Below are 11,249 nucleotides of genomic sequence, written 5' to 3' on the forward strand. Positions count from 1 at the left end.
AGCAACAATATTGTACTACTCCATTATATTAATAAAGCCATTTTTGCCTGGAATTGTTGTATCATGTCTATGGTGTGTGTTCGGTCTTATCCTGGGGACGGGCGTGTGTCGGCCCTCTTTCGGGGTGCCACAACTCCGGTGGTGGTGACGATCTACTCCTGCAGGGCTCCCCCCGAGCTCCGCAGAAATATGATCTAGAGGTAGAACTATGTGGTCTAGGGTTGAGTTGCACGTGGCAAAAGTTGTCTCAAATCAGCTCTAAATCACCACTATATATAGGAGGGAGGGGAGGAGGCTTTCCTTGAGGGCCAAGCCCTCAAGGGTGCACCGACCAAGGGAGAGGAGGAGTCCTACTCCAATTAGGATTGGAAAGTGGAGTCCTTCTCTTCCTTCCCACCTCTCTGTTTTTCCTTTTTCTTTGGTTTTTTCCTTGGCGCCAAGGCCCTCTTGGTCTGTCCCACCAGCCCACTAAGGGCTGGTGCACCACCCCTAGGGCCATTGGGCTTCCCCCGGGTGGGTTGCCCCCCTCCCGGTGAACATCCAGAACCCATTCGTCACTCCCGGTACAATCCCGGTAATGCCCGAAAACCTTCCAGTGACCAAATGAAGTCATCCTATATATCAATCTTTGTCTCCGGACCATTCCAGAAACCCTCGTGATGGTCTGTGATCTCATCCGGGACTCCGAACAACATTTGGTAACCACACATATAACTCAACTATATTAAAACATCGGCGAACCTTAAGTGTGCACACCCTGCGGGTTCGACAACTATGTAGACATGCCCCGAGGAACTCATCGGTCAATATCCAATACCGGGACCTGGATGCTCATATTGGATCCTACATATGTTCCGAAGATCTTATCGGTTGAACCTCAGTGTCAAGGATTCATATAATCTCGTATGTCATTCCCTTTGTCTTTCGGTATGTTACTTGCCCGACATTCGATCGTCGGTATCCGCATACCTATTTCAATCTCGTTACCGCCAAGTCTCTTTACTTGTTCCGTAATACAAGATCCCGTGACTTACACTTAGTCACATTGCTTGCAAGGCTTGTGTGTGATGTTGTATTACCGAGTGGGCCCGGAGATACCTCTCCGTCACACAGAGTGAAAAATCCCAGTCTTGATCAATACTAACTCAATGGACACCTTCGGAGATACCTGTAGAGCACCTTTATAGTCACCCAGTTACGTTGCGACATTTGATGCACACAATGTATTCCTCCGGTGCCAGTGAGTTATATGATCTCATGGTCATAGGAACAAATACTTGACACGCAGAAAACAATAGCAATAAAAAGACACGATCAATATGGTACGTTCATAGTTTGGGTCTTGTCCATCACATGATTCTCCTAATGATGTGATCCCGTTATCAAGTGACAACACTTGCCTATGGCCAGGAAACCTTGACCATCTTTGATCAACGAACTAGTCAACTGGAGGCTCACTAGGGACAGTGTGTTGTCTATGTATCCACACATGTATTTAAGTTTCCAATCAATACAATTCTAGCATGGATAATAAACGATTAATATGAACAAGGAAATATAATAATAACTAATTTATTATTGCCTCTAGGGCATATTTCGAACAGTCTCCCACTTGCACTAGAGTCAGTAATCTAGTTCACATCATCATGTGATTCTAACGAATCCAACACCCTTACAGTTTTTGTGTTCGATCACACCTTTCCCGTGAGAGAGGTTTTAGTCAACGGTTCTGAATCTTTCAGATCCGTGTGTGCTTTACAAATCTTTATATCATCTTATAGATGATGCTACTATGTGCTATTCGGAAATACTCCAAATATCTACTGTACTATACGAATCCGTTTCACTACTCGGAGTTATTCGGATTAGTGTCAAAGCTTGCATCAATGTGACCCTTTACGACGAACTCTTTAACCACCTCGATAATCGAGAAATATTTCTTAGTCCATTAGTTACTAAGGATAACTTTGACCGTTGTTCAGTGATTCAATCTTGTATCACTCTTTGTACCTCTTAACAGACTTGTGGCAAGGCACACATCAGGTGCGACACACAACATGGCATACTTTAGAGTCTATGGCTAAGGCATAGGAGCCGACCTTCGTCCTTTCTCTTTCTTCTGCCGTGGTCGGGCTTTGAGTCTTACTCAAATTAACACCTTACAACACAGCCAAGAACTCCTTCTTTGCTGATCTATTTTGAACTCCTTGAAAAAGTTGTCAAGGCATGTATTTCATTGAAACTTCTATTAAGTGTTTTGATCTACCTCCATAGTTGTAATGCCCCAAGTGTAACCTTGCCATATTTGGAAACCCTTTTATGTTTGGATCCATGTGGTCATGCTATGAGAGTTGTCATTTCATGTGGGCATTTCATGTCTTCTCCTTTGCATCATACCATTCATTGCATTCATGCCATTTCTTGTGATGTTGTTGTTGTTCATGGTGTGGTGTGTTGGTCCTATGAGGATGAATCCTTGATGTGGGAGTAGTGGGTGAACCCCTCTACAACATGGAGTCTTTGTTTTGTACATAGGAGTTTGTATGAACTTGTTGTGCCTTGTCAAAGTTGACACTTGGCTGAAATTGACAGTTTTGTGAAAATTTGTGATTTTCACTAAGTCTGAGAATCTGCTGTTATTTTCTTCCCTTGTTGTTTTGTTTGCACAAGCTCATGTGTTGGGAATCAGCCCATGCAACAAACTAAGATTTGAGAGCTTTTGTGTTTGTCCAGCTCTCTGTTAAAATTCATGCTCTTTCACTTCCTGTAGATATCATTTTGGAGGCTGCCAAAATGCTTCAGAGCATAAGCAGCTGGTGCAAATATGAGATTTTCACAAAGTACCAGAATCTGTTATTTTTGTCCAAGTTTATGTCCATAGATCTTCTCATATGTGATGCCTTTGGAGTAGCTTCTTGCTTAGGCTTTTAGAGATTTTGAATGGCTTTTGCCACATATCTTGTTTGGCTCATTTGGGTGGATGTAGGTACTTTTAATGTTGTAGACAAACTGTTACGATGCTGTTTAGGACAGATTGCATGTCTTAGTTGTTTTGAAGCTTGTGTGGGCATTGTTGATGGTGTGGTGTGTTTATTTGCACCACCACACTTATATTTGTTTGTTTGATCATGTGGCAACGTGGGAACACCAGAAGAGTGCCATTGGAGTGTGCTTGTGGTGGATTTGAACCGTAGGACTCCATATCTTGTTTCGTAGTTTCCGGATGATCCGTAGCTCCGTTCTTTATATGTTTTTGCATCATTTTCTCGTGATGCACTTGTTCATGCCATCCTCATGCATGTCAAGATAGATTAGTGTGAAGTTATGTCCAGAAGTTTATCTTCTCATCGCATGGATATGCAAGTGAGTAGAATAGTGAGGCATGCTTCCTTCTCATCTCATGCATCATATTGTTTGTTGCATCATGTTGTGTTGGTGTTCATTGGCTGTTATGTTTATCTTGGGTAGCATCGGGATCAGAGAGCGAGTACGTGGATTCTGGAGAGTACGTGCGGGACGATCAAGAGCAGTTCCAAGCTGAAGACATCACAGGCAAGATGACCGTGACCTTGATACCGTATCTAGCTTTGTTATGCTTAGAATCATGTTTCCTTCAATATATGCTCGCTGCCTACCACTTGATAAAATGCCACATGTCATTGCCATGAAACCCAAACACCTTCCCCTCCTAGCTAATGTTGTTTGGCTAAGTAGGCTTGCTCAGCTTCTAATATATAGCTTGCTAGTTGCAGGTTCCAACTCTCTCATGTGATAACATGAGTAATTTTGATATCATTATGTTTAAACTGCTATCTAATTAATGCACCTATATACTTGGTAAATGACGGAAGGCCTGGCCTTTTGCCGGGTGATTTGTTCCGTTATTGTCGCCTTAGTTTCGGCTACCGGTGTTTGTTTCCATAACTGATCGGTCCTAACACGTTCGGGGTTGTTATGGGGACCCTCTTGATAAATCGTGTAGTGTTAAGACTTGTCCGGCAGGACCCAACATTGGTTTTAATTTGCTAATCACCTAATAATAATTTGCATTGGGAATAGCTACCCCAAGGATTTAATCAACAAGCCGGGCAAGTGCTCCTCATGAGTGTTGGTCCAAATTGGGCAGACTGCGGGGCCACCACAGGGATACTTGAGGTTTGGTTCCTGTAGGCTTTTCCATCCGTCGTGTCCTGAGACTGAGATACGCGGCTCTTATCGGGGTCGTCGACACGACGGGAGGTCCTCCTAGGTTCGTCTTACCTTAGCGATATATCTTGCGTATAGGAATCCTGGTGAAACTTTGGGTCTCCTCAAAGTTGAGGTTTTCCTCTAAGGAATCCGATGAGATCACGAGATTCGTGATAGAGGATTACTTTGCGGCCCGTGACAGTTTGTGATGGACTAGTGGTGCACCCCTGCAGGGTTTAATCTTTCGGAAAGCCGTGCCCACGGTTATGTGGCAAACATGGATAATTTGTTAAACATCCGGTTATAGATATCTTGAATTAACTCTAATAAAATGTCAACCATTTCGTAACCGTGACTGTCTCCTTTGAAGACCTCTCTTCGATTGGGAACATGGTGGGGTTATGTTTGACGTAAGTAGGTGTTCAGGATCACTTAGTGATCACCTAGTCTTCGACCGCTCGCGTAGACCACCATATCAATAACTCTGATCTTCGTAAGTTAGCCACCATATAGACTTAGGATGCTGCAACCTAAACACTGAACCTTCCTCACCTAATAACTTGACTAGTTTCGGTACCAAGGTCATCCGATTGCTGAGTCCCCATGGCTCACAGTTTACTACAACACCCCAACAGGTACAGGTACGCCCGACGCAGGAGATCCAGATGGCATGCAGTTAGCATGGCAGTATGATGAGGAGAACGACCGCCTGTACGTGAACTACCCGGAGGACTGAGGCCGTGGTCATGATCATGGGCCAGTATGCGAGATATCATAGTCTTTTCCTTGTTTCATGTAGTTCGTAGCGGGACTAACTTGTCTGAATAATTGTGTGGATGTAAACCTTATACTATACTATGTCAGATGGCAAATGTATTCCCTATATGTCATTCTTCGTTTATGTATTTGCTAAGATTATCTCGCTTGCGAAACGCTTAGATGCGCCTCTTTCCCTTTTGGGGCATCGCCCCCAAAATAGGAAAGGGCCGCATCTTAGTCGTTACAAGTTGGTAATCAGAGCCTTACGATCATAGGAGCCTTCGTGTGATCGAACTTGGCCGAGTTGAGTCTAGTAAAATGTTTTGAGTCTTAGTTATATCAGAGAGTAGGTTTCTTTTTTCTACTCTTCCATGCTCTCGTGAGGTTCTCGACTTAGGAAATCTTAATTCTACTCCTCTTCTCGCTCAAAAAAAATTAGGATCACGCGGGTATTTTGAAATCTATATGATATCGATGTGACGGGGTTCTATCTTGGTGCCTCCTGTCTGACTTGATTTCTTCCGGGGAGTTGAGCTCCAGGGGATTCTTGTGCACATTGCCATCATTCAGATTTCTTAGTATCTCAGGACGAAGGATGTTCTTAATTGCTTCAATACTAGTAGTGGCGAGATAACCCCGATGTCCCCAGTACTGGTGCAGATTGTTCGGGAGTAGTGCCATACTTTGTATCATTGTGTTCACGAGGGTATGTAGTAGATGAAGGTCCGAGATTCTGGTTATGTGTTGACGGATGCAATACACATGACGAGTTAGTATAGGAGTTGTGTGAAATATTACTCCTTGTATCCGTATACCAGATTGCATGACCAGATATTTCAGGAATTCATAGGTGGGATATCAAGTAGTGACTTATAGGGCAATCTTCCTGCAGATGCATGATGTGAGGTTGGGATTCAACATTCAGTGGGTACGTTTGTTCACGGTCGTCTTATAGCGGTTCTCGATGTGTCTTAAAGAGTCTGTGTAGCTTGCTACGACTCGGGGATGCTTCGTAAGTCGTGTGCACTACCTTGCACAGGATGGCTACTGTAAATTCGAGCCCGTGCGATCATATCCACAAAGATATCGGATGTAATCTCGATCATACGTTTGTTCCGAGCAGTTCGAGCTCATACTTGGTTTGCAAGTGGTCTTTAATCAAATTTTGTCGACACTCACTTTGAGGAAGCATTCTTACTATTTGTTCGAGTGCAATTGCTAATATTCCTGTTCAGATATTCCTGCCTTTTGATTCAGCTTTACCTTCAATACTTTTATCTGGGCTAATGTGTTGTCCGTCTTCAGGATGGCTCCACCAACTCGTCAGAATCCGGGTCGTGAGGGTGCTGAGATGTCACCACCACCCCCTCCACCACATCCTCCGCTGTCGCCTGCTCCTGCACAGGCTTGGCAAGCGGTGATGGCTGTAACTAATGCTAACATTCAGATGCTGATCCAGCTGTTGCAAGAGAGGACTAATCAGCAGCAGGGCAATTTCAACCATGGTGATAATCAGTTTGCTACTCTGAGTCAATTCTTGGCAAACCATCCGAAGACCTTCACGTCGTGTGATCAGCCGTTTGACGCCGAGGACTGGATTAGGGACATGAATGAGCACTTTGAGTGCAGCAATGTCTGTTCAGAGGACTTCGTCAAGTTTGCAACATTCCAGCTCAAGGGGCAGGCGGCAGTTTGGTCGCAGCAGTTGAAGGACTCGAGGGGTGCCAGAGTGATCACTTGGGATGAGTTCTGCAGAGATTTCAGGTCCCACTATATCCCGTCTAGCTCCGTGGAAGAAATGTGTGAGAAGTTCAGGCGCTTGAAGCAAGGTGGTTCCTCCATGTACAAGTACAACGTCGAGTTCCACGAGCTAGCCCGATATGCCTTGCAGGACATTCCACATCAGAAGAGCAAGATCTATCAGTTCAGAGGTGGTCTGAAAGAGGATTTGCAGCTAGCTCTCACCATGCACAATCCTGATGAGTTTGATAAGTTCTACAACTTGGCTCTCACGGCTGAGGCAGCTTTGCTTAGGGTGGAGAAATCGAAGAAGCATTTCAGAGATTCCAGCTCATCTTCCTCAACTCAGGTGGTTCAGAAGAAACAGAAATATTGGGTGTCTCCTCCTCCTCCTCGGCACACGCAGCAGTTTAAGCAAGCAGGTGGTCGTGGTTCTTCCCACCCACCCAACCCAGCTTTCCAGCAGAGGTTTCAGCAGCAGAAGCAAGGGAATCCTGAGGCACAGTTCCGTCGGCCGGCAGATGTTACTTGTCACAAGTGTGGGCAGAAGGATCACTATGCCAACAAGTGCACCTCTCAGCTGCGTCTTCCGCCTCCTCCTCCAAGCAAACCTCCAAGCAATGTTATAGTAAAGTTCAACCCCAGGTCTGCGAGAGTCAATATGGTGAATGCAGCTAAGCAGAAAACTCCTCAGACGTGATTATGGGTAATCTTTCAGTTAATGATATTCTAGCTAAGGTTTTATTTGATTCTGGTGCTTCGCATTGCTTCATATCATATCCATTTGCATCCAAGCATAATCTGCGTCAGGAGCAGTTGTCTAAGCCGTTTGGAAGTCGTTTCCCCGGGAAGCATATGAGTTCTAGTTTGGTAGTTCCTAATGTCACTGTCAAGATGGGTAATTATGCTTTTCTGACCTCTCCTATTGTCCTTGGTAACTCCGACATTGATTTGATCCTTGGGATGGATTGGTTGGCTATGAACAAGGCATCTATTTATTGTGAAGCTAAAGAAGTGAAGCTAACTCATTCTTCAGAGGACATGATTATCTTCGCAGCGCGTGATGACACGGTTCGTCTGTTTTCTTTGAATGAGAAGGGTCAGATCTCTCCAATTTTGCAAGTCCTAGTGGTCTGTGAATATGAAGATGTTTTTCTGGAAGAACTACCAGGAATGCCTCCGCACCGAGTAGTTGAGTTCGTAATTGAGCCTAAACCAGGTACTGAGCATGTGTGCAAACGGCCGTACAAACTGGGTCCAGAAGAGTTGAAGGAGCTGAAGAGACAACCTGATGAGAAGGAGCGTCTGGGTCTGATGAGACCAAGCTCATCTCCTTGGGGTTGTGGAGTTCTTTTCGTCAAGAAGAAGGATGGCACGGACCGATTGTGTGTCGATTACCATCCATTGAATAAGAAGACAATCAGAAACAAGTGTCTACTTCCTAACATCAATGAGTTGTTCGAGCAATTGAAAGGGGCTAAGATCTTCTCGAAGCTTGATCTCAGGATGGGTTATCATCAGATTCGCATTCGCGAAGAGGACATTCCAAAGACTGCTTTCAGGAGAAGCTTTGGCTTGTATGAGTATATAGTGATGTCTTTTGGTCTCGCAAATGGTCCACCGACCTTCTGTCGAATGATGAATTATATCTTCTCCCCATTCAAGAATGAATTCGTCTTGTTGTATCTTGATGATATTCTGGTCTTTTAGGAAACTGAGGAAGAACATGAAGAACATCTCAGGCTGGTGCTTGATAAGCTAAGAGAGCATAAGTTCTATGCCAAGTTTTCCAAATGTGAGTTCTGGTTGAAAGAGGTTGTCTACCTTGGGCACATCATATCTGTCGAGGGCATCAGAGTTGATCTGTCGAAGGTGCAGGCCATTGTTGAATGGGAGCCACCGCAAAATGTGAAGCAACTTCGAAGCTTTCTCGAGCTTGCAAGCTATTGTAGAAGATTCGTTGAGAATTTCTCCAAGATTGCTAAGCCTCTCTCAAGTCTTCTCCAGAAGGGTGTGAAGTATGTCTGGTCTCCAGAGTGTCAGTTGGCCTTCGACACACTCAAACAGAAGCTCACTTCTACTCCAGTCTTGGTTCCTCCTGATGACTCCAAACCTTATCAAGTGTTCTGCGACGCCTCTCTTCAAGGTCTTGGTGCGGTGTTGATGCAATACAAGAAAGTGGTAGCTTATACCTCGAGGCAGTTGAAGCCAAGTGAGAAGAATTACCCCACTCATGATCTTGAGTTGGCGGCGGTGGTACATGCTCTGATGACTTGGAGACACCTCTTGTTGGAACGAAAGGTTGAAGTGTTCACTGATCACAAGAGTCTCAAGTACATCTTCACCCAGCCTCACCTCAATCTTCGGCAAACTCGTTGGGTGGAAATGCTCTAAGATTTTAATCCGAGCATTCAGTACACTCCAGGCAAAGCTAATGTCGTGGTAGATGCTTTGAGCAGGAAGGCTTACTACAACAGTCTCATTCTGAAGCCTCTTGAGCCTGACCTTTGTGAATCTTTTAGAAAGCTCAACCTTCAGTTAGTACCTCAGGGATTTCTTGCAAATCTTCAGATCTCTCCTACCTTGGAAGACCAGGTCCGACAAGCTCAAATTCTTGATGCAATGGTGAAGAAAGTTAAGATTGGCTTGGCAAAGGGAGTTCCCAAATATCAGTGCTTCAGTGTTGATGCCAGAGATACATTATTCTTTGAGGATCGTCTTGTCGTTCCGAAAGGGGATCTCAGAAAATTAATCATGGAAGAAGCTCATAACTCTCTTCTCTCCATACATCAAGGAAGTTCCAAGATGTATCAAGACTTGAAATAGACCTTCTGGTGGACTCGCATGAAGCGTGAAATTGCTTAGTTCGTAAATGAATGTGATGTATGTCGAAGGGTGAAAGCAGAGCATCAACGTCTAGCAGGTCTTTTGCATCCATTGCCCATTCCCGAGTGGAAGTTCGACCATATTGAGATGGATTCCGTCACCGGGTTTCTGAAGTCCAAGAAGGGTAACGATGCCATCTTCGTCGTCATCGATAAGTTGAGCAAAGTAGCTCATTTCCTTCCAGTTAAGGAGTCCATCTCGGCAGCTCAGCTTGCAGAGCGGTACACTTCGAGGATAGTCTCTTTGCACGGTGTGCCGATGCTGATTTCCTCGAATCACGGAAGTATCTTCAGTTCCAAGTTCTGGGACTCTTTTCAGTCTGCGATGGGTACAAAGATTCGATTCAGCACAGCCTTTCATCCTCAGACTAGTGGGCAAGTTGAGACAGTCAATCAGGTCCTCGAGGATATGCTAAGAGTCTGTGTCATTTCCTTTGGCATGAAGTGGGAAGACTGCCTACCTTTTGCTGAGTTCTCTTATAACAACAACTATCAGGCAAGTTCAGGCAAAGCTCCGTTTGAGATTCTCTATGGCAGGAAGTGTCGTAGCCCGCTCAACTGGTCCGAGACTGGCGAGCGTCAGATTCTTGGGAATGACTTGATCGAAGAAGTAGAAGAGATGTGTCGGGTCATTCGGGATAATCTCAGAGCAGCGCAGTCCCGTCAGAAGAGCTACTATGATAGCAAGCATTGTGACATGTCTTATGAGCTCGATGACTTCGTCTATCTCAAAGTGTCTCCTACGAAGGGCACTCAGCATTTTGGCATCAAAGGCAAGCTTGCTCCTCGTTTCATTGGTCCTTTCAGAGCTGTTGGCAAGAGAGGCGACCTTGCTTATCAACTTGAGCTCCCTTCAAACTTCGCAAATGTGCGTGACGTGTTCCATGTCTCTCAGCTCCGGAGATGCTTCAAGACTCCCGAGCACACAGTTGATCTTCAGGATATCGACCTTTAACCCGACTTATCCTATCGTGAGCATCTAGTTGCAGTTCTTGAGACAACTGAGCGCAAGACCCGCAATAAGTCAATCAAGTTTCTCAAGGTGCAGTGGTCACATCATTCCGATAAAGAGGCCACTTGGGAGCGCGAGGATCACCTCCGTTCTGAATTCCCAGAGTTCCTTCAGTCCTAGATCTCGGGATGAGATCTTCTTGTAGTGTGGGAGAGTTTGTAATGCCCCAAGTGTAACCTTGCCATATTTGGAAACCCTTTTATGTTTGGATCCATGTGGTCATGCTATGAGAGTTGTCATCTAATTTGGGCATTTCATGTCTTCTCCTTTGCATCATACCATTCATTGCATTCATGCCATTGTTGGGGAACGTCGCATGGGAAACAAAAAATTTCCTACGCGCACGAAGACCTATCATGGTGATGTCCATCTACGAGAGGGGATATTCGATCTACGTACCCCTGTAGATCGCACAGCAAAAGCGTTAGTGAACGCGGTTGATGTAGTGGAACATCCTCACGTCCCTCGATCCGCCCCGCGAACCGTCCCGCGATCAGTCCCACGATCTAGTGCCGAACGGACGGCACCTCCGCGTTCAGCACACGTACAGCTCGACGATGATCTCGGCCTTCTTGATCCAGCAAGAGAGTCGGAGAGGTAGAAGAGTTCTCCGGCAGCGTGACGGCGCTCCGGAGGTTGGTGATGATCTTGTCTCGGCAGGGCTC

This window comes from Hordeum vulgare, chromosome 1H (assembly GCF_904849725.1).
Source record: "Hordeum vulgare subsp. vulgare chromosome 1H, MorexV3_pseudomolecules_assembly, whole genome shotgun sequence".
NCBI lineage: Eukaryota > Viridiplantae > Streptophyta > Magnoliopsida > Poales > Poaceae > Hordeum > Hordeum vulgare.